The sequence below is a fragment of the Microtus oregoni genome, unplaced genomic scaffold (genome assembly GCF_018167655.1).
Source record: "Microtus oregoni isolate MIOR12 unplaced genomic scaffold, Mior012 000023F_ref0000262, whole genome shotgun sequence".
Taxonomy (NCBI): Eukaryota; Metazoa; Chordata; class Mammalia; order Rodentia; family Cricetidae; genus Microtus; species Microtus oregoni.
Genome location: NW_024543082.1, coordinates 30,990,397 through 31,013,458, shown reverse-complemented (window position 1 = coordinate 31,013,458; position 23,062 = coordinate 30,990,397). Strand labels below are relative to the sequence as shown.

The following is a 23,062-nucleotide window of genomic DNA, read 5'->3' as shown; positions in this document are numbered from 1 at the left end:
ACCTCGGTGTCTGTGAACTCGGGACCCCAAACTTGGCTTGCATTGGAGTAATTTCAAAGTTAACTTCGAGACTGTCCCCTGGGAAGGACAGAGCACAGAGCCAGCAGCGTTTCCGCAGAGGATCTGTGCAATTGCTGGTGCCAGGGAAGATGCTCTGGCCGGCGCACTTTGGAGGCGGGACCTTCGCAGTCAGTTAGGCTGCTTGTCAGCAGAGCAGCTAGCAGGTCTATGGTCCTGCGGCCCAGGCACTGACTGACCCGCTGCTGTGCACCCTGAGAGTCCAGTGTGCCTCCTCCCTCCACTGCGCACCTATCACAGACCCTGAGAGCATTGCCCTGCGCTCCGCCCACCTGCAAATGCCTGCCCAGTCAGCGACCGCCCCAGCCTGGACAGCGCCTGCGGGCCGCCTGAGCCCTGGCACTACCCCTGCCTCAGCTCCAGCCTGAAGAAGGTAAGGAAATGCCGGGACCCCAGGGCGAGGGAACCGCAGGGCAGGCTGGCATCCATGTGTTCCTTCTTCCTGTAAAATTAAGGCAGAGATGTCACAGAGCTTGTGCGAGCCTGGGTTCACTGACAGAGTCTTGTATACACACACTGAAGGAAGTTGTGTTTCTGGGTGGGTAACAACACACACACATACATGAGGGCTACACATCATATGGACACAGCGCATGATTCAAAAGAACAGCCTGAGCTAGAGGAAATCACATCAATCAAACCAAATTCTAAAACCAACTCGGAAGCATCCTGCTGCAGCAGCTCCTGCAGTGTGTGGGCCCAGGGTTGAGAACAAGAAAGGAAAAAGCCTCAGCCAGGGGTGACAGCCAGGGGCTGACTTCCCAGGGACTGTTCTCCTGGTCATTTCTAAATCCCAGGAGTGCCTTGTGCTTGGTAATCAGCATTTTCTTTTTTTGGGGGGGGGTGGGTGGGGTGGGGTAGGTGAAAGCCGTGGTATGATGATGATGATGACGATGACGACGATTGCGTGCCTGTGTGCACCCATCAAGGTAAACACAGAAAATACAGCACTTGAGAAACTCCTCTGCCCCCTCATCCCGTTTCAGTTCACAGGTTTCTAATTTTAGGGGACAGAGTCAGCTTTCAAATAATGGAAACTGAATTAGAAGAAAGCTGCTATAGATTTCTTTTTCACTTTTCTATTTGTTCAATCAACTTAAAGAACATTGTGTGTGTGTGTGTGTGTGTGTGTGTGTGTGTGTGTGTGTGTGTGTTTCTATAGCATTGCTCTGGGTTTGTTTCTCCTTCATTTACTATTTCTGACATGAGTCAAGGGGATGAGGGAATAGATTTTAATGAGATGGGGTCTGGGGAAGGGTCCAGTCAGTGCTGTGGTGCCCAGTGGTTGCTTTTGCACATTTTATGATTGTAGGGAATTCTTAGTTGCATGGTTGAGTTATATATACACTTATATGCCTATACCCATTCTTTTCTTTGTTTCTTTCTTCTTCTCTCTCTCTCTTTCCCTTTCTTTCTCTCTCTCTCTCTCTCTCTCTCTCTCTCTCTGTTTCTGTCTCTTTCTCTCCCTTCCTTCCTTCTCTTCTCTCTTCTCCTCTTCCTCTTCATTCTCCTCCTCTTGCTCCTCTTTCTCCTCCTCCTCCTCCTCCTCCTCCTCCTCCTCCTCCTCCTCTTCTTCTTCTTCTTCTTCTTCTTCTTCTTCTTCTTCTTCTTCTTCTCCATCTTGTTACAAGGTTTCTCTTGTAGTCCTGGACACCATGAAACTTACAATTTACTCATAGACCAGGCTGGCCTCAAACTCATAGAGATCTGCCTGCCTCTGCCTCTGCTTCCCAAGTGCTGAAATTAAAAGTGTGCACCACCACCATGACCCAGTTGCTTATTCTTGTATAATGAAGCTTTTCAGTTAAATTATAGTTTGGACAAGCAATATATCATAGCGGTAAATATATCCCTGGCATGTGGGAAGCCACAGCTCAATCTTCATTACTGAAAACGAAAGCAAAAACCTGTATGTTTACCTGCCTGTCAATCATCCATCAGTCTTGTATATGCTACATCTATCTGCCCCATTTTTTCAGTGTTTCTTCTTTTAAAAAATACAGTTTGAGCAATATGCCAATCTATCCTCTAAGAGATGTTTGTCTTAAGGAGTGACTGCATGGCTCTGTTTCCTGTTACCTTCAGTTTTTTGTCTTCTCTTTCCAAGTCATTCATGCAAAATGAAAATTAAAAAGAAAGTCTAATTTTGAGGGGAAAGCTCAGGGTGAGGCTGTTGTCGCCAAGTCCCAGAAGAGATGTTGAGGAAGCAGATCTTTCTCCCTCCTCCCCACCCCCAGCTTGACCCAGACAGTTCTTCCTTTATGAACATTCCTCTCACCAGATGTTCCTTCTTTTGTGGGCAGGTGCTCTGAATAAACAATGGGTTTCTCTGAGACTGGACTTTATGAGATGAGGCCAGGTGTTCTGACATGCTGGGGAGTCTCTTTTCAGCTGGGATCTCCTCCTTCTGTTCCCACTTGCTAGTTATAGATAGTGGTCAGGAAAGGTTTGGTCAGTCCTGAGAAGGACTTCCAGAGGTGGTCTCTGCTCTCCTGAGCCTGACTTGGGCCTTGGATGCTGAGCTCAGGAACCTGCCATCTGTCCTGTTTGCCCATTTAACTGGGCATCAGATTCTATTTCTCCTGGGTTTTCTGGTCCTGAGAGTCACTCTTGGTTCCTGTGGTCTTGAATAGCTGTGTGGTATCTTCTGTCCCCAGTAAGTGAGTTGACTGAATAGGATGTGATCCTTTCTTGAACCTGACAGAGCTAGTGTGTCCTTTTCCTGACTCTAAGTATCAACTACCAGGAACTCACTGCATTGTTATTGCCCCACCCTGAATTGGGTGAGCTGAGTGTGTGTGTGTATGTGTGTGTGTGTGGTGTATATATAGGGGTTGGGGTGGTGTTGAGGGGGAGGGGGTGGGGATGGGAGTTGGGGAGTGGCCTCCAGTACCCAGTTGGCTTTTCTCCTGATCCCTATTGCTTGTCTCTGCTCACTTCCCTGCCATCAGGGAAACACACAACTGGCAAGGGATCTTTCCACTTCTCCTGATCTCAGGCTTGGGGATTGTGCTCCATCAGACTTTGTGACTGGCCTCACATGGGTTTGGACAACACTTCCCTTATCTTCTGGTAAGAGGGAATTATCTGAGCCCATGTCTGAAGCTGCAGAGTGAAAGGCTGGGTAAGATGAATGATAGAGGTTTTGGTAAAGTTACCTAATCTCAGTTTAAAGCCAGGATCATGAGATTGAGTGTCCCCAGACTGAATTTGAAATAACTGATGACCAGCTGTCCTGGTAGTCGTATGGCATGAATAGGTTAAAGCCTGGACTCTGGAAACCACAATCCTTGGTTGCTAGTTATTATTAGTTTGTATTCCCTATACCCAACTAAAGGAAAGTTGGGTGGTGATGTTCCAGACCAGAACCGTGTGGCCTAGATGCTACATTGACATATCAGATGAACTCAGGCTCATTATAATCTCAATATAGAGATAAAAACACACCATCCCATGCTGAGAAAGATCTGAGCTTGTCACAGCCCTTATAACTCAGCCTGAATGAATGGCCGTTCAGAGAGCACATTTGCTCTGGGAGAGAAGAAGGGTCCTTTGGAATATAAGCTGACTGTGATTGTCATTGGCCATCTAGTCAAATTTCCAGCTGGCTCTCTGAACTGGTTAGCCATCTGTATTCTGTACCTAGTAGGGAAAGAGCCTGAAGACCCAGCTATGGTAATACAATAAACGAGCTTTACACAAAATTATATAAAGCAAGGACATGGATGATTCAAGGTATAGCTGAGGGGAAGGTTCTTATTGTAGGCATTAGGAGTGAACAATTAGAGGCACCTGGAAGAGTTGTGAGCTGGACAGTAGTAGACTGAACTGAGCTTTGAGAGAAGAGGAGAATGGAAAAGTAAAGTGAGAGAGGACGGGAAGGGAATGGAAGGGAAGAGATGAGAGGAGAGAAGAGAAGAAGAGAAGAGAAGAGAAGAGAAGAGAAGAGAGGAGAACAAAAAGAAGAGGTCAAGAGGGGCTCATGAATGACAAGGAAGGGTTTTAGAGGAAGGAGAAGGTGGGGAGGGGATCCCCTGAGCTGGAGAGGATTAGGGGGCAGGGTTAGTGGAGCTGAGAGGAGCCACAGGAACTGAGTGAGCTTGGAGGTCAGTTTGTGCTTTGTGATGCTAATAGGCATCACAGAGAATTTATCCCTAGTTTCTCTTGGACCTGATAAAAACAGCCTGGTAGTGAGTTGAAAACCAGAATCAAGGGCTCAGAATGCTATGTAATGATACTCACTTGGTAAAGTTGTCATCCAGACTCTTTGTATCTGATTTTGAACATCATCCCACATCCTTAGTAAGAGCTAGAAGTCATTTGGGACCAAACAGGGCTAAAAATGTAGTTGATCACTTCCTCATTCTCTGTGTACTCATGGAGACAGAGGAACTGGGCACATTAATTCAACACTGTGCTTCAGTTCTCTCCATTAAAACCACAGAGGCTGATATTATTATTTCTCTGGGTGAACATGAGGACAATATGGTCACACCTTTCCTTGTGACACCGGCGACAATGATTATTACATTACCTATCATTTTCTAAGTTCTCTGTTGAATTTTGCTTGGTTGTGGAAAGAAATAAAAAGCTTCTCAAATTATAAAATAACTTGGTCTTAAGAATAATTGCCAATTAGCATGAGCTATATATTTTGTGGCTCAGTAGACTAGCAGAAGAGAGGACAGACTTTGGGGCACAGTGGCGAGTGTGCTGACTCAGGTTTGGGCTCTCTTCCATGTAGCTTGTTCTCTCTGTCTAAACTCCCTTCCCTGTGTCACTGTTCAAGGCTGTCTGTTCTCTCTCTTGCAAGACCTCATTTCTCTGTTCCCTAGGGGTGTGTTAATTGCCATGTGTTAGCTATGCAAGTTCCCTGTTAATCTCCTGGGTATCTTGTAATTTCTTATGTCCATTGTGTTTTGCTGACTGAGCATTCCCAATTTCTCTGGGGAGCAGACATTTATCAGGCTCCCCTTTGATCCACTTCTGGGAGTCCCTTCTTCCAGATTAGCCAGGCTGTCATTCTCGTTTAACAGGGCAGGGTCACCTGCTTGGCTGCCTCTGTGGGTACAAGTTACCTTGATCATTCCTTATTGCCTCTCTTATGTAGATTTTATTCAAATTCTTCTCAGAGCTTCAGTGTAACCCTTTGTATCACAATCTACTTCTTTGTTGTCCCAAGTTATGAAAAACAGAGAGAGGAATCAGGCAATGTGAATGGTCATGTTTGGCAGATTGCTATTTATGTTATTTTTACCAAAACAGGTTTTCAAGGCTACTCAGGTTAGGAAGGAATAAAATTTATACTTCTTGAAATTTTAAACCAATCAGACAAGCTGTGTGTGAGCATGTCCCTGTCACATGGGCGGCACCTGCTGTGACTTATAAGGTGAGATAGTAAAAAGTGAGTTGGTCATAAAGTGTCGCCTTTCATTTCTCTCCCTGCCTTTTACCCTTCCTCCCTGCTCTGGATCCTTCCTCCATCCTTCCTGTGTTCGTGTTCATATCTCTACGTGTGAGTCTGTATCTCATGTCTCTACTATTATGCTTTTGAAATTTGCCGATATTAAGCTGTAGTGCTAATTTCTGCATTTTCATCACTATTGTTGGGTATCTAAATGTTTTGCACTTTTATATAAAACACAGTGGTAGGCATTCCTGGTCTGTCTCCTCTTGCACAACTGTGTGATTTCCTGTAGATTAAGGATTTTTCCATAAGAATGTAATTGACTTCCAGGGCTGTTCTAGATAGGTCTCAATCTGTCCTAGATCCTGAAGGATGCTACTTGAGAGGTTAGGGGCTGCACTAAATCACACTCCCACCAACCATATGGTTCAATAACTTAGTGTCTGGTTCCCCACAGCTTGGCCAAGACTTAGATTCATTGGACCTTTACATTTGTATTAATAGAAAAAGTAGTAATTCCGTCTCATGTTTTAATATTCTTTTACCGAAGTCGGGTGGTGGTGCACACCATTAATCCCAGTACTCAGGAATCAGTGGTTGCTAGATCTCTGTGAGTTCAAGACCAGCTTAGTTTGTAGAGCAAGTCCCAGGACATCCAAGGCTACACAGAGAAACCCTGTCTCAAAAAACCAAAGAAGAGAAAAAGGAAGAAGATGCATTTACCCGATTTTAGCATAGCTGGTTGTGTTTTCATTTACATATAGGTATTGGCCTATGATTTGTCTGTCTCTTGTTTATCAATCTGCCATCATCATCTATTGATTGATCCGTCTTTCAACTGTCTTTGTATTTATCATCTATATTTTCTTGTCTATCATATATCCATCTATCACCTATTAGTTTTCTACTACCTATGTACCTATCACTTGTCCATTTTCTATTCATAATATATATCACTTATCTATCATCTAATATTGTCTGGTGTATCTATCAATCAGCTTGTAATCTATCTATCATCTATCCATATCTATCACTTATCTGTAACACGAGGGCTGCTTGTTGGGGTTTCTGTTCTCCCACCAGGTCCCACAGTCATTTGGTTTCAAAGAAAATCACACAGAGATCTCCATAAGTTATAAACTGATTGGCCCACTAGCTCAGGCTTTGTACTAGCTCTTATAATTTATATTAACCCATTATTCTTACCTATGTTAGTCACATGGCTCGGTACCTTTTTCAGCGGGGTAGGTCACATCCTGCTTCTTGGGTGTCTAAGCAGGACTGGGAAAAGAGCTTCTTTCTTCCCATAATACTTCTGTTCTCATTGCCCCACCTCTACTTCCTGTCTGGTTTTCCAGCCTATACTTCCTGCCTGGCTACTGGCCAATCAGCATTTATTTAAAATATAATTCACAGAATATAGAATTGTCCCACACCACTTATCAAGAGTCTATTGTATGTTTTCATCAGTCTATCATCTGTCTTCTATTTATACTCTACACAATTTATCTAACTTCTATTGTATATCTTTTTGCTATACCTATTATCTATCTGTCATCTGTCTATCTTTGGTTTAAAATCATATATCATTTCTCTATCACCTACCATATACCTATTTATAATCTATTATCTATCACACATATATGTATGTATCTATATATCTATATTTATATCTGTCTATCTATCTATCTATCTATCTATCTATCTATATCATCAATCATCTATGTCTGTCTCTTTGTCACTTTGACCAAATACTTATCAAGACAGTAGTAACTTGAGAGGGAGGATTGCCCTGAGATCACAGGGGAGAAGGTACAGTCCATTACATCAGGGAGAGCATGGAGTGAGGACCATCTCCTGTCTCTGAGAAAATAAGGTGAATAGTCAGACCACACCAACCAGGCAGTATAGAGCTTAGGCAAGAAGGAGACCAGGCTACAATACTTAAAGGGCTGCCTCCACCTTATCCAGTTATGCTTCCACACAAAGGGCTCATTGCCTCCCCAAAACGTTGGTTAAGGGCAATAATTTATTCACACAAGCCATGGGGGACATTTCACATTCATATTAAGGAAGTCTGTCTATCTGCCTACCCCTTGGCATTGCTCTTCTGTGAGGGATCTGTTTGTACCTTCTGTTCACTTTTCATTTTGATGCCTCTTTATTAGTGGTTGCATAGGCTTGTTAGAGCCTTCATTTACCTGTGAACACCATTCCCTTAGAGCCTTAATTTTCACTGTGATGTCTGCTATGCAGACATCTTAGTCCAGGTCTTAGAGGAGAAACTTGTAGAGCCCAAGTAAGTCTTAGGTCAAAGTCCCTGAGTGGCTGGCTTCTGGTGAGGTCTCTCTTCTGGTTGCAGATTTCCATTTTCTGTCATTTGAAGGGCCTGGCATTTCTCTTTCTTTCTCTTCTGATATTCAATTAAATTAGGGCTCCACCCTGGAGCCTCATCATCTAACCTTAATTATAGCTTGAAGGCTCTGTCATACTGGGGTCAACTCTGACATGACTGTTAGGGGAGGCACCATTTAGTTCATGACATTGGTCTCCCAGCACTTGGGAGATAAAATCGGGTGGATATCTTTGAGACTAGCTTTGTCTACAGAGTGAGTTCCAGGACAGTCAGGGCTACACAGAAAAACCCTGATTAAAAAATCAAAACCCAGAAAGAGAGATACTGTAAAGAAATGATAACTTTGTTATATTTTTATTGGTTCTAATGTTCATATGTCATCATAAGAATGTCTTTATATTAAAAAATACATTTTGCTATGTTTTATTTGCATGTATATGTGTCTTGTGAATGTATGCCTTGTGTACATACAACCGTAGGGGACAAAAGAGGTTGTCTGATCCCTTAGAGTAGGAATGACAGGAAATTGTGGACTGCTCAAATGGCAACTGGGAACTGAACTGGAGTCCTTTGAAAGAGCAGGAAGTGCTCCCAACCACTAGGGCATCTCTCCAACTCCTGTCTTCAGCATTTTAATACAATTAATTATATTAGATATTTTTATTATGAATACTTAGGATACAGCTTGTCTTAGGGTTTTATTGCTTTGAATAGATACTATGATCATGGCAACTAATATAAAAGAAAACATTTAATGGAGGCTGGCTTACGTTTTCAGAGGTTTAATTTATTATCATCATGGTGAGAAGCATGGCAGAATGCAGGCAGACATGGAGCTGGAGAGGAGCTGAGAGTTCAATATCTTGATCTGCAGGCAGCAGCTGACTGTGTGCGACACTGCGCATAGCTTGAGCATATAAGACCCAAAGCCTTCCTCCACAGTACAAACTTGCTCTGAGAAAATCACACATATTCTACCAAGGCTACACCTCCTAATAGTGCCACTCTCTGTGGACCAAGCATTCAAACACATGAGTCTATGGGGCCATACCTATTTAAACCACTACCTTCCTAATACTGGGATTATTGGTATGTGTCATCACACCTGGCTATTCTGTTTCTTTGAAATCATTCATGTCTTATATAAATATATATAATCATTGTTGTTCCTTTAAAATCCTTGTAAACCTTGTCCCTTAATCTTTTCTGGGTTGTACTTTGGAATAGAGGCAGGTCAACATTTGATTATAGACTTATTGTCTAATCATTCTCTGGTTATTCAAATTCTGTTTCTTCTTTAGCAAACTTTATGAATTCATGATTTGCCATAAAATATTTTCAGATTTGGAATTTATGGAGAGAATTGATAATAGTATTCTGTGTGTATGTTTGTTTTTCTTCATCTTCTTTTAAATATTTTAATTCATTTTACATACCAACAACTGTTCCCCCTCCTTCCTACCCCACACGGGCCCCCTATCCCACATCCACTCCAAAGAGATGGTAAGGCCTTTCACGAGTCTCGTGTCTTGTTACCTCACATGTTACTTCTCCAGTGTCTCCCTGACTTTTTCTTTTTCCCTGTATCTTTATTTGGATTTCCCTCCTGGCTCTCTTCTTCCTTGACTATTGACTAAATCAGTTTATTTCTTAACCAGTGATAATAAAACATATTCACAGTATAAACAAAGGCATCCCACATCATACTTGCTCCCCACATCTCCTTTGAGAATATTACTTAAACTTATATATAGCTAATTTCTCCCAATCTGATAATTTCATTTTTTAAAAATTTGTCTTTTAAAAAATCTTATTTTTTGTCTTTATCCTTTTTAGTTATTTTTATTTTATGTGCATTGATGTTTTTCCTGCATGTGTACCTGTGTGAAGGTGTGGGATCTCCTGGAGCTGGAGTTAATGCTAACATGTGGGTACTGGGAATTGAACCCAAATCCACTGGAAGAGTAACCAGTGCTCTTCATCTTTGAGCTATCTCTCCAGCCCTTTAAATAAATGTCTTACGGCAATTGGATGTGAGTAGATCATTATGTGTTTCCTCTTTGCCACATTTTCTTCACCTCTCTTCTCTACTTTTTCTCTTCTGTTGGATATTTCTCACACTCTGGTTTTTCCTCCCTTCACTGCTGTGCTGTCTAGAAACCATGTTTCCATCTGTTTGCTGTTTGTCTTGGTTATGAGCCGTGTATTTTAGCTATATATAATGGAAGATTTGCATTCCCATTACGTAATCATCAAGAAACCTCTTTGCCTTGTCTTTATTACCAAGAATTTAGTAAATATGAAATTGTAATCATTTTAATGGGCATAAACTGAACTTAATCATGTATTTGATCAGTTCCTATACTTTTCTTTGTCATTTTAAACGTAAGTTAGTTTCATTTGTTGCATCTACAGCTTCCATAAGCAGTAACACATACGGAACAAAAGTTATTGGATGGAGAAGGAGGGTGGGTTGTAGGAATAGCGGAAGAGAAGAAACAAGGAACCATTTGTATGCTGCCTCACATACAATTGCTTCAAGGCTATTCTTCCACTCAGGGAGAAAAAAGGTGACTGAGATGGGAGGCAGGATCTTATCCCCAAACAGTGACCACCAGGAGCCCCAGGTTTCAAAGAAGTCAAGATTCATTTTATAGCCAGCCTATTACTACAGATTCACCCAGTTCTTTGGATACCCATGGTGCCCCTCTTTCCTTTTTTAAAATATTTTTTTATGGAAAGCCTCAGATTCATCAGTATCAGCTGGAATAAATGCATTGCTGTACTTCCAGGGTGCAACCAGTCCAACTTCAGCTCCACCTCATCCCCTTGCCCATTTTCTTTAATCATTTTTTTCTCTCTTGTTTGTTTTTTGTTTTCTGTCTGTTCAATGCTGCTGTCTAGTCTCCAACGGGCTCTAGCTTTAATCCTATTTTTGTATGTAAAAGGTAGAAAGTCTCTTTCTTCAGCTGTCAGATGTAGTTTTCTCTGCCTTCTTCTTGATTTGTTCCATGGCTTCAATATATTGCTTTGCCTTCTTCTCCTGACACAGAAGACCCTCCACCTCACTCACTGTAGCAAATATTCATCTCTGCTAATGGATTAAAGTGGATGGAATCTCCCACTACCACAGCCTCTTGCTCTGTGTTCTTTTCGATGTCCTATATTCTGTGACATATACACGGGTTTATACAGTATCTTGTCCAAATATATCCATTTATAATCCTTAGAATAAGGCTGTGTCAACTCTCGTTCCCTGGAAAAGAAACACACCTACCCATGTGGGAAATCCTGCACGCTGACTGACTGCTTAGGACTTCCTGCTTGTGTAGGGTTGGAATGCTGTAACTCAAGAGCCAAAATGATCTTACATCATCATTAGTCCCTTTAATAGCAATTTATCACCCACCTCTGTATCTGATCTAAAATCTTTGACTCTCAGGTAAAATATTTGTCATGTATGAACTTAAGAGACCATTGGCTTCCACCAACTCCAAGTTATATTATTAGCTAGCATCTGAAGCTATAGCCAAGTTTTCCCACTGAGCTACAAATCTCTCATCTCTACCAATGTACTTAGTGTGCTCACTTATGATGGATTTTGTTCTGTGACTATAAAAAGTACATGCAACTACTTTCCATAGTGGTGCATGTCATTTGTGGCAAGGTGACTCTTGATTTCCTTGACTATGATCACTCATATTTGGATCAGAATGAATTCTTTCATTCCCTTTTTGTAGTATGAACTATGTTGTATGACAGAAGCTACATGGATGCTACAGTTTATACATATGTGTTTGAAGATGTATCAATTATGGCTTTGCTTTTGGATGTTAATTTAGCAGGGTATAAAATTCTTGCCTGGAAAGCATTTCTTTTCAGCGTTTTGAGGATAACTTTGGTTCATATTGTTAATTATAGGAAACTGCTATTAGCTTCATTATCAATTCTTTGTAGTAATTTGACTTTTCCTCTGGCAGTTCTTCAGTCTCACTGTTATAATGAAGTATGAATCTGTCCTGGTGATAATTAGGGTACAGCTTTGATCTAAGGACTCACATTTTCAATTAGGCATAGTCATCAGCAAACTTTTCATCACATCTATTCCTGTTCTCCCCCATTCCTTTTATCAGCAGTGTTTATCAGAGCAGGTTGATCCTCTTCAGCAGCCCCTCTGCCTAATGCAGGTTACTATGGAGACAGTTACTTCTAATGAAAATGGCTCTTCTTCCTGCCTCAGCCTTCTGTAATTAGTGGAGGGGCAAGGCCAGAAATCTGAGTTCATGCCAAGAGATCATCTCCCTTGGATCTCCCCTTTAATGCCCATGTTCCCTTTTCTCTAACCTGGGGATTATTAGTGAGACTTTAATTTTCAGTGCTTCATCTTTCCTTTTGCTGAAAAGGTACATGTAAAAATTTGATACTTCCATTGTCCCTCCTCTGACCTCCAATGTGACAGAATTACCTAGAGCTGTGCCTCTTTGGGTGCCCTTTGTATATTTTTGGCTTTTCTAAAGTTTGTGGGATTGTTTTTGGAGACAGAGTCTGGAGCTCACTCTACAGCAGGTCTTGAACTTATGATGATCCTCCTGCTTCAGTTTCCTAAGAGTGTGGTTTCATGTATGAATCACCATGCCTTGTAAGCAGAGGCTGCTTGTTCATTTCTCGACTGCCCAGACCCAAAATAATTATGCAAAAATCTGTATTAATTTAAACACTACTCAGCCTATTAGCTCAGGCTTTTTGTTAACTAAATCTTACATCTTAAATTAACCAGTTTCTATTATTCTATGTATTTCCAGTAGGCTCATTGTTTACTGGAAAGGTTCTAGCATCTGTCTCCTTTGGCAGCTTCATGGTATCTCTCTGATTCCACCTTCTTTTCTCCTCTATCTCTGCTTAAAATTTCTACCTTGCTCTATTCTTAACTGCCATAGGAGCAAAGCAGCTTCTTTATTAACCAATGGTAATAAAGCTTATTCACAGAATACAGAGGGGAATCTCACATCAGCGTTTGGCTTGAACTTTCTTTTTATTTTAGTGTGAACAGCAGAGAAACAAAAGTTCCATGTTCTACCTCATATTGAGAGTAACAGCAGTTGTTAAAATGATCTGACACAAAGATAGGTCAAAGAGACATTCCATGTTCCCATTTGTGTGTGTATGTACTTGGAAGCAAGAAGTCAATCTTGGGTGTAGTTCCTCAGGAGATTTTTATTTATTTATTTTTATTTTTTTATTTTTTAGTTTTTGGATGGGGTCTATTATTGGCCTGGACTTGATGGTTCATCTAGACTGGCTGGCCAGCAAACTGTAGGGATCTTCCTGTCTCTACCACTCCAGCACTGGAAGAACAAGATAAGATCTCACTATATAGTTAAGGCTGTTGGGAATTTGTGCCTCTCCTGCTTCAGGCTCCTAAGCTGTTGGGATTGCTGGCATGTGCCACCAAGCCTGGCTTAATAATGGAAATTCCTAAGGCTATATACGGATTTATCTGTGAAAGTAATTTTAAATACACCTAAGAGATTGAATCTAAAATTCTTACTTGATTTGTCGAGTAGTCTGCTGTTGCATATTTAGTTTTGCATTTGACATGACTTCAAATCCCTACCCCTTCATTTTTGATTTCCCCTTTCCCTGTCTTCCTTCAGACAAAGTTTTGCTATCTAGTGAGGCTGATTTCAAATGTAACATCTCCCTTCTTTAGTAGCCTGAATGCTGGGATTACACCTGATACTAATTTTCTTTCTAAGTACTTGGAAGTTTTGATCTTTATGAAGTTTGCTGTAAATTTTTGCCTTGTGACCAGGATGATAACTCACTGCTTAAATTCAGCGTTATTGTACTGATGTGTGGATGTTTACACAATTACCAAAATGCTGGTTTAACAGGAAGGCAACTAGAATCTGGAACTCGTACTCACAAGTCACTAATTTAAGTATAAAATTAAGGATTGTTTTCCCTCAACTGAATTTTTTTACGTGTGTGTGTGTGTGTGTTTGTGTGTGTGTGTGCTTACATGTGGGTGGATGCATGCAGATAACAGAAGAGGATAATTTCCTCCAATCGCTTTCCATTTTATTTTCCTGGGGTATGATCTCTTATCGAACTTAGACCTTAAGGATTTGGCTGCTGTTTCAGTAGACCCAAGTTTGGCTCCCCACAGACACATGGTGATTCACAATCATTTGTAACTTCATTCCCAGGGGATCCACTGCCCCTAGCTGGTGAGGGATCCCCTGTCTCGGCCTCTCCCTTGTTGGGATTACAGGAGAGTCACTATGCCTACCAAGTTTTAGAAATCTGAGCTCAGATGATCACACTTTTTCAGCAAGATCTTCATCCACTGGGCTACCTCCCTGGTTCCTCACTCAACAGGTTTTTAAACAAGTAAAATATATATTATCGATAAAATTTGTAGACAGAATTACTACTGTGAGTTTTCGTGGGAAAACAGTTTCAGCCCGTTCCATTACAGCCAACATGAAAAGCCAGACACCTGTTAAAACTTAGGAGGCCTCTTTCTACCAAACAGGAAGAATTTCTAACAAACCTATCAATGTTTAACAATTTTAACAAGGTTGTAAAATGTGTTGTGTGTTAGCTGTGAATCATTTTACAGTAAATCTGTAGACTTCCTGGCAAAGTCATCTTCACTGCAAGCCATGTGTTTGCAGTCAGACTTGGAGTTATGTGAGTGTGAGAAGCTAAAATCAGATTCCAAAAGTAACCCAGATGCTAGAGTGGGCAGCCCCAGAATCTTGAGTTTTGTCTAAACCCTCTTTGACAAGTGATTCCCTGACATTTCCAACTCAGAGAGGTAAGATGAGGCAGACACCAGCTTAAGAGTGGGATCCAATTCTGAAAAGAGGTCCCTGCTGTCTTTAGACCTCTGTGACCACTTGTCTTCTGGTAACGTCACTATATGCAGCATGGTCTCCTCAAAGAAATGAAGATCTAGGGCCTGAGTGATGGCTCAGCTGTTAATAACACTGGCTGCTCTTTCAGAGGACCCAGGTTTCATTCCCAGCATATATCCAGTGATTCACAATGATCTGAAACTCCAGATCCAGGGGCTCCCCCAACTTCTTCTGACCTCTGTGGATACTACTCACATATGGCACACAGACATAATGCAGGAAAAACATACATAAAATAAAGGTTGAAGAAAATGAAGGTCTAGTGAGGAAAGGAAAAAGCACACAGGGACAGAAAGCGGCGTGATAGTTTTGTGGGTAGAATTTCACCTAAGAGGGCCTGAAAACAGCATGCTACGGAAATGTCCATCTGTACCAACTTTCCTGACCCAGGGATTGCCACTGGAATGCAGCTACCCTGCTTTGACATTAGAAGGCTGAGTAATGGACGGTTGGGGCAGGGGAATGGTCACCTTGGTTCATCAGAGAATGAATGGAATAGACTGGCATTCCCGCACACTGGACTCTACAAGGGTTTGCTCCGGCCAGATTTCCTGGGTTTAGGTCCCAACATATTGAGTGAATCATGACCAGAGATGACTCAACAGTCTTTGTCCCCACTGTGATAAAGCAGCCCCCAAATGAAGGGGAAAGGTCAGTTTAAAAGGGTGACTTCATGATACACTGTGACACTGACCTTCCTGGTTTCTGTTGAAACCAGTTCAAACTAGTTAAGAGGATATTACTATGGGGCATCTTGAGCAATCTTGAACTGTGATCTTCGCACAAATCAATGTAATCCACATAGTATCCATGTACAAATACAACTTAAAATATGATTATAGAATATTCTATTATAGTTTGTTTTCTTAGATAGTCTTAAGACATACTTAAGGACTTCATTTTAAGCTTTTCTGCAATCCTGTCTTCTTTTCTTCAACTCTAGAGACCAAACACTGGGCCTTGTGTGTGACAGGTAAGCACTACACGGCCAGGCTATTGCCCTGTTGTACACAGTCATTGCATTCTTGTGCATGAATGAAGAACCTGGCAGTGGCCCTGAGTTTTCCATATTATACTAGCCATGCTGTTTGCAGAGAGCAAAGCTTGTGATCCTAAAGACAAACTTCAAAATGTGCAGGATCTTTGCATTAAGGTGATAGCTACTCACATTTGTAATGTTCTTCTTAGTTTATAAATCCCTTTCTGCATATTTGCTTTATTCTGTGAATGCATTCTTTTAATCCATTATCATATTTCTTACTTTAAGCTTGAAGACACGGAGGCTCAAGGTTTTAAGAAACTTGTTTAAAATCAAACAGTATTGGATATTCGGAAGAACCTCAGGCACTGGGAGAGGCTTTATAATATTCTGTATGGGGTGACTACCTTGGGTTGTCATTATACCACTGTTTTTCTAGCTTTCTTGAACCATAGTTAGTTCCTGCCACTAGCTGACTTGGTTCACACATAGAATCTTAGTTTGCCTTCTATTGCTGTGATGAACACCATGACTATAAGCAACTTGGGGAGGAAAGGGTTTATTTTATCTTATACTTTGCAGTTTATCATCAGAGGAAACCTAGGTAGAAACTCAAGTATAGCAGGATCCTGGAGGCAGGAACTGAAGCAGAGGCCATTGGGAAATGCAGTATGTGGCTTATTCTCTGTATCCTGCTCGGTTTGTTTTCTTATATAATACAGGACCATCTGCCTATGGGGTAGCACCATCTACAGTGGTTTGAGATTCCCCACATCAAGATAGTGCCCCACTAAGCTTCCTTCTTCCCAGATGACCCTGGCTTGTGTCAAGCTCAAAAAAAAAAAAAACAAACTATAGCAAAAACAACAACAACAACAACAACAAATCTAGCCAGAAAATATAAGATCCTTCACACAGCACTTACTTCTGCTATTCCTGTGATTGCTAGTTCAGTTACTCAATTCTATCTTCCTTTTAGTATCCTGTTCTATTAAGGTGATCCCATGGTACAAACATAGGCCATGATACAGTTTGAATAAAACATGTATTCAGTTGTTCCTTTGTGAAGTAGTAGAGGAAGGTTGGTGATGGAGGAAAGACAGAAAGAGATGTGCATGTTTCTACAGTTGGAGAGGAAGGAAGGGATGCTCATTGGCCTGTGGTCAACAGCTGTGGAAAGCTGGGCAGTGGGTGGAATGGTAGAGGATATATCTCCACTCTGCTTCCTTTCCCTTGCTTTCAGTTGACTTGACTGGTTGTTGTCTGTGCTAACAGGCTCAGTCTGCTCAGACTTTCCCCCCTCTTCCTAATTCTCTTCAGATTCTTTCTGCTGAGTGACATCTTCTGGCCACTGTCAAGGCCAGACCTTGAATTGCATCAAAAAGCCTTCTGCTTCTTTTAGCTTTCATGTGTGCATGAGTAACTAAATGTACCTAACACACATTCTCTTTCTCTTTCTTTCTCTCTCTCTCTCTCTCTCTCTCTCTCTCTCTCTCTCTCCCCACTCTGTCCTAAAATGACAAATAAAATAAAGGACTATCTTGATTACTTTTCTACTACTGTTAAGAGGCACCCTGAGAAAGGCACTTAATCGAGTTTTTGCTTAGTTTCCTAGGAGAATCCATGACCATCGTAGTGTGGGAAGTAAGGCAATAGGCAGGCAAGCATGGTTCTATAGCAGTAGCTAAATGTAAAAAGTCATTTCCCGGCTGCCTAGAATTGAATAATCACATAGAAACTATATTATTACTAGATTTCCATCTTGCTGTGGGCCCCACAGCTGCCCTGAAGGTGCAGAGCTTACAGGAGGCTTACCATAGCCATGCATGAGGGAATCTGTCCTTGCAGTGTTAAACAATTTCCACAGCTCTTAATGGTAAATCCCGTGTTGTGTGTCAAAGCCTTTTGTGTGGTTAAGGATATCTTCATCCCTAAGTATGTTGCCTCTGGGGGTCACTCCCTTCCAATGGATGAGGAATCTGGGTTCATCAAGTCTAACAGCTTTTTGAAGGTCTTGGACAGAAGAACATGGGCTCTATGCCTTCACCATGGAGTTCAAGAACATTCCTAGTCCCTCTTGGCACATGCTCCAAATCACTGCCCTTCTTCAGGCCACAGGATACAGCCAGGGTCTTGTGGTTGATAATCAGCAGAATTCCACAAACCCAGAACTCCTCCCTTTGGAGTTGGCTGTCACCAATAGAGTTTTGTAGGGATCAAGTTCCAGCTGGCCTTCTTCTCAAGATCACTTGCTCTCCTTCCTCTAGCTCATTCTTGGGTGACCTTAACAAAAAACCTTTTCTTGCTCAACTTTATCCCTCAATTTTCAAAATTTATTTTACATATGTGTATATATGTGAGAGTGTTTGTGTGCCTGGGAGTGTCTTGCATTGTATTGAAGGTAAAGGACAATTCTGAGCCACAGAGACATTTCTGTATCATTTTAAATATCCAACTAGTATTCCCGTGAAGCTGGCTATGATCCACTAGCTCTCTCTACCCGAATAGCCATGAGATAAGAAGATGAGCAATTCACATCTCCCTTCTTTGTTAGATGATTGGTCCAAATTACTACACAGTCAGAAGTGACCATAGGGTCCAGAGGATCTAGGGCAGGATGACTGATGAGAATTATACTCTGTAAGTCATGGAGAAAGTCTCCTTTGAGATGGTCAATCCACCTCTAACTGAGGAATCTATGTTGCACACAGGGAAAGATACTGTCCCTATTGTGTCTAGAGTCTGACCCTCAGGCACCAAAGGCACAGCTGTGTGATGATGTGGCCCAGGTACAAGACAAAGTCAATTTAATTGACTGACATCTTTTGATTTTCTTTACTTTCTTGGGAATCTGTTCCTTGGTTATTATACAGTATATATAGCACAGATTTACCCTTAGGCAGGTCCTTCTTTTATTCATGCTGTAGGCAGAGACTGCTCATTTGATTACTGGCTGCTCAGACCCAAAATAACCACAAAGAAACTATATTAATTGCAATACTGTTTGACCAGTAGGTTAAACGTCTTTCTAGCTAGTTCTTATATCTTAAGTTAACCCATTTCTATTAATTTGTATATTCCCGTGTAGCTGTGGCTTGCCAGGCAAAGTTCCAGAGTCTGTCTGCTCTGGTGGCTACATGGTGTCTCACTGACTCTGCCTTCTTTCCCCTAGTATTCAGTTTAGTTTTTCCACCTATCTCTACTCAGTCTTACCACAAACCAAAGGAGCTTGTTTATTCATTAACCAATAAAAGCAACATATATACAGAAGGACTTTCCACATCATCTCCCTTTTTCTGTTCAAATAAAAAGGAAGGTTTTAACTTTAAATAGTAAAATTACATATAACAAAACAGTTATCAAGCAAGAATCACAGTTATAATATTTATGTCTACTTCATATTTTATCTTAATCAGGAAAACTGTAACTATTCTTAAAATCCATCAAAGACTCCAGAAGTGTATAATATTACCTAAGTAAATAGGAATTACATTGTAAACAACTTCTAAAACTCTAGAATTGACAGAGACATCTCGCTGTCTGGACAATCACCCAAAGTTCTTTTGTAACATTGTTGTATTCAATCTTCAACCTACAGGCACATAGTATCCATTAGACTTCTCTATGAAGCAGGAAGTTCTAAGCTCTGTTCTGCCTTTTAATGAAAGTCCATCAGTCACTTTCTCCTGTGTCCTGCAGAATGTCTGGAAGTTCTTTCATGAAGCAGGAACCCTGAAGGACTGCCTCACCTTCTTTATGTAACTTCATCAGTCATTTTTCTGTGGGCCTTTGTTGTGTGAGGTTTTCTGTCCTGACCAGTTCCCACAGTCGATAGGCCCCAAAGAAATCACACAGATTTCTACATTAGTTATAAACTGATTGGCCCATTAGCTCAGGTTTCATATTAGCTCTTATAACTTACATTAGCCCATTATTCTTGTCTATGTTAGCCACATGGCTTGGTACCTTTTTCAGTGAGGCAGTTATATCTTGCTTGCTCTGTGGCTGGGTCAGGACTATGTCCTCTTCCCATAATACTCCTTGACCTGCCTGTACTTCCTGTCTGGTTATCCCACCTATACTTCCTGCCTGGATACTGGCCAATCAGTATTTATTTAAAATATAATTGACAGAATACAGACCAATTCCCATACCAGGCCATGAATGTCCAGTTCACAGCAAACCATCAAGCAGTCCTGGTAAGAAAAGTTTTTACCCAAATGGCTAGCCACCTCCATTATGAGCCTCTTTGATGTCCATCATCCTCTTGAAATACATTGGTGCTGCCAGGAGATGTGTCTCGTCATGAAAAGTTCTAAGTTCGAAAAACATTTTAAATGCTATATTATGCTAGTCATTGAAAGTTTTGAAGGAAAACTATCCATCTTAAATATATCTCTGTACATCTAGTAAACCTAAATAACATGACTACAAGTTTGGCTATTATAGATGACTATCTATTAACTATATTTTAACTATACATTTTAAAATGAGTTGCACAAACACAACACCTTAATCAAGAGCAGAGGTATACATATAACAAAACTGACCTAAAATTTGTATCAATAAACCAAGATCCATACCAATGCACATCTCTATAACATATCCCCTTTTAAATATAAACAAACATTTATAAACAATATTTGGAATTTGGGTATAGTTCTCTCCAAACTGTTTCCTGCTTTTTGTTTGTCAAATTAATTTTTGGGGGGTAGGGGGAAGGTTCACGGAGACCTTGCATAGGTTCTTGGTCCATCAAATAACATTAGTTGGAAGGAATCCATAGGCTCTCTTCCTCTGTGGAAACAAAAGCAGGCATCAAGATACCTTTAAAATATATATGTTGGTTTATCTTAGCCATCTGTACAATGAAATATCTCTCTGTATTTAGTTCATTTACTGTAGAAGGAGCTGTGGGCCGCTTCCCACCACCCGGCTCCCGGCCACCCTGCTTTACCCAAAATAATTACATGGAAACTGTACTCATTTAAACACTGCCTGGCCCATTAGTTCTAGCCTCTTATTGGCTAACTCTTATATCTTAATTAACCCATTTCTAATAATCTGTGTTGCACCATGAGGTGGTGGCTTACCAGGAAGATGATAACCTGCGGAAAGGAGAGCTATAGCGTCTGTCTCATTGTCTTCTTCCCAGCATTTTGTTCTGTCTACTCCACCCACCTAATTTTCTGCCCTATTAAAAGGCCAAGGCAGTCTCTTTATTAACCAATGAAAGTAACACATAGACAGATGACCCTCCTACATCAATTTACAGTAAAAAATTTCAAAGAAAACACAATAATATATATAATTAAGACTCTGTGTATTTTCCATCTTTATGTGGCATATTTTTATTACTCCTTTAATCAATGACTGTCTGTACTCTGTCCCTTGAAAGACTTTATCTATTTTTTAAATTATTTACTTTTTTTATAACAGTTTCTACTCTCTCCAAGTCTATATACATTTATCCAACACTGTGACCCATTTAGAGGTCTTTTCCATCTGGATTTGCCTTTATAATGTGTATCTGTAATTATTTTCTGACCAGGAGCACTTTTAACATGGTAAACAGCTGGTTACAGCAGCCAAGGATGTTGGCTCTGCCTCTCTCTGCCTTTCAATATGGCAGAGGTAGTTCACCACCTAACTGCCAGCTCTGGGTCTGCTGGTTGGGAGTCATGCTCATCACTACAACTCTGGGTAGCACCATGAAGCATACAAACCCTTTTTTATTTTAGTAAAAGCTAAATATGTCATGTAGCACACTGTGTGGCCTGGATAGATCTCTGTGTATGGCAGAGGGAATGTGCCATGCTCTCCTGCCTGTACACTCCTAGCAGACCCAATCCCACTGTGGCACTGATCACTGACAGCAAACAGAGCCCATATGAACAAAGGGCTGGCTACCAAGAAGTCATGCATAACTCTGTTCTGCTGTGTCTAGAACTCCTTTCCAAGCTCTCTTGGGTTTTATGTGGATATACTTGACTATGTTGGTACCAAATTGTTGGCAGAGGCTCCTTGTTCCCTGGTCACTCAGACCCAAAATAACCACACAGAAACTATATTACTTAAAAATAGATTAAGCATCTTTCTAGCTAGCTCCTATATGTTAAACTAACCCATATATATATATATATATATATATATATATATATATATATATATATATGAGTCTGTGGATTACTGGGCAAAGTTCCAGCATCTGTCTGCTTCAGCAGCTCCATGGTGTCTCACTGACTCTGTGTTCTTCCTCCCAGCATTCAGTTTAGTTTTCCTGCCTAGCTCTATTCTGCCCTATCACAGGCCAGAGAAGATTCTTTATTCATTAACCAATAAAAACAACACATATACAGAAGGACTTCCCATATCATAATGCCCTTCCTTCTTGATGATTTCTTAGCCATATACCAGAATGCACAAATATTGGATGGCTTTCTTGCCACAAGCCATGTGAATATCTGGCATTGCTTTGGTGTATGTCCCAGCATCTGCTCCATATCAGATACATGTAGAATCTCTGTATTTTCACATGGTGTGAGGGATGTTTATGTGGATAAAGGGGCAGTGAACAATGATGCCTAGATGAGGTTCTGTTCAGAGTCTCTGCTGGCCAAAGGCAAACTGGGGAGATTGGACTTTTGACTTCTGAATAAAGGTGGCTAGTTACTGATTCCAGCTGATCTAGCTAAATTTCTTCCTAAGTGACAGCCTTTGGGAAATGCCATGAGCCAGGTCAGGCAGTAGTGAAAGGGGAAGGAGAATAATAAGCACTCCATGTCCACCTACACCTTTCATTGTTCAGCAGAGTCACCAAGGAAGAAATACTTCCCAGAGAAGTTTTAGGCTTGAGTGTTGATTTTGGCAGCTGGTGGACACACATGGCCACATTTATTCTTCCTCCCTGCATTCTTGGAGCTAATCACTTATGAAAAATCAGCCATCAGTGCTTTTTTAAAAGTCCATTTTCAACAGAAAGAAGGGAAAACAGTTGTGTGATAAGGACTTCCCAGTGCTCGGGGAAGCTAGCAGCAGGGACACTAGAGCACCCCAGTGCTGAACATGTCCCAGAAGCACACTGGGTCTCTAACCACCCACTAGCCCTGAAGCCACACCCATAAACAGCAGGGGGTGAAATACCTGACCACTTCTTTTATATAGTAAACCAGGCTCACCTTTCAGAAATCATGAAAATTTCTTTGAAAAGATGCAGAAAGCAAACATATCTGATTCAATCAACATTTCAATCAGTAGTTGAGAAGCCACATAAACCAAGTATCTGCTTCAAAATGGCAAAAATGAATCAACAAATGTGG

General features: G+C 41.1%; 1 protein-coding gene across 1 annotated transcript in view; it reads left to right on the top strand.

Moving 5' to 3' along the window:
* Positions 1-408: 408 nt before the first annotated feature.
* LOC121461685 (beta-1,3-galactosyltransferase 5) overlaps positions 409-23,062 on the top strand; it is a 43,935-nt gene continuing 21,281 nt past the window's right edge. Inside the window, exon 1 of the mRNA XM_041672826.1 lies at positions 409-451. The gene's annotated coding sequence lies outside the window, so the exon portion shown is untranslated. The remainder of the gene's footprint in view (positions 452-23,062) is intronic.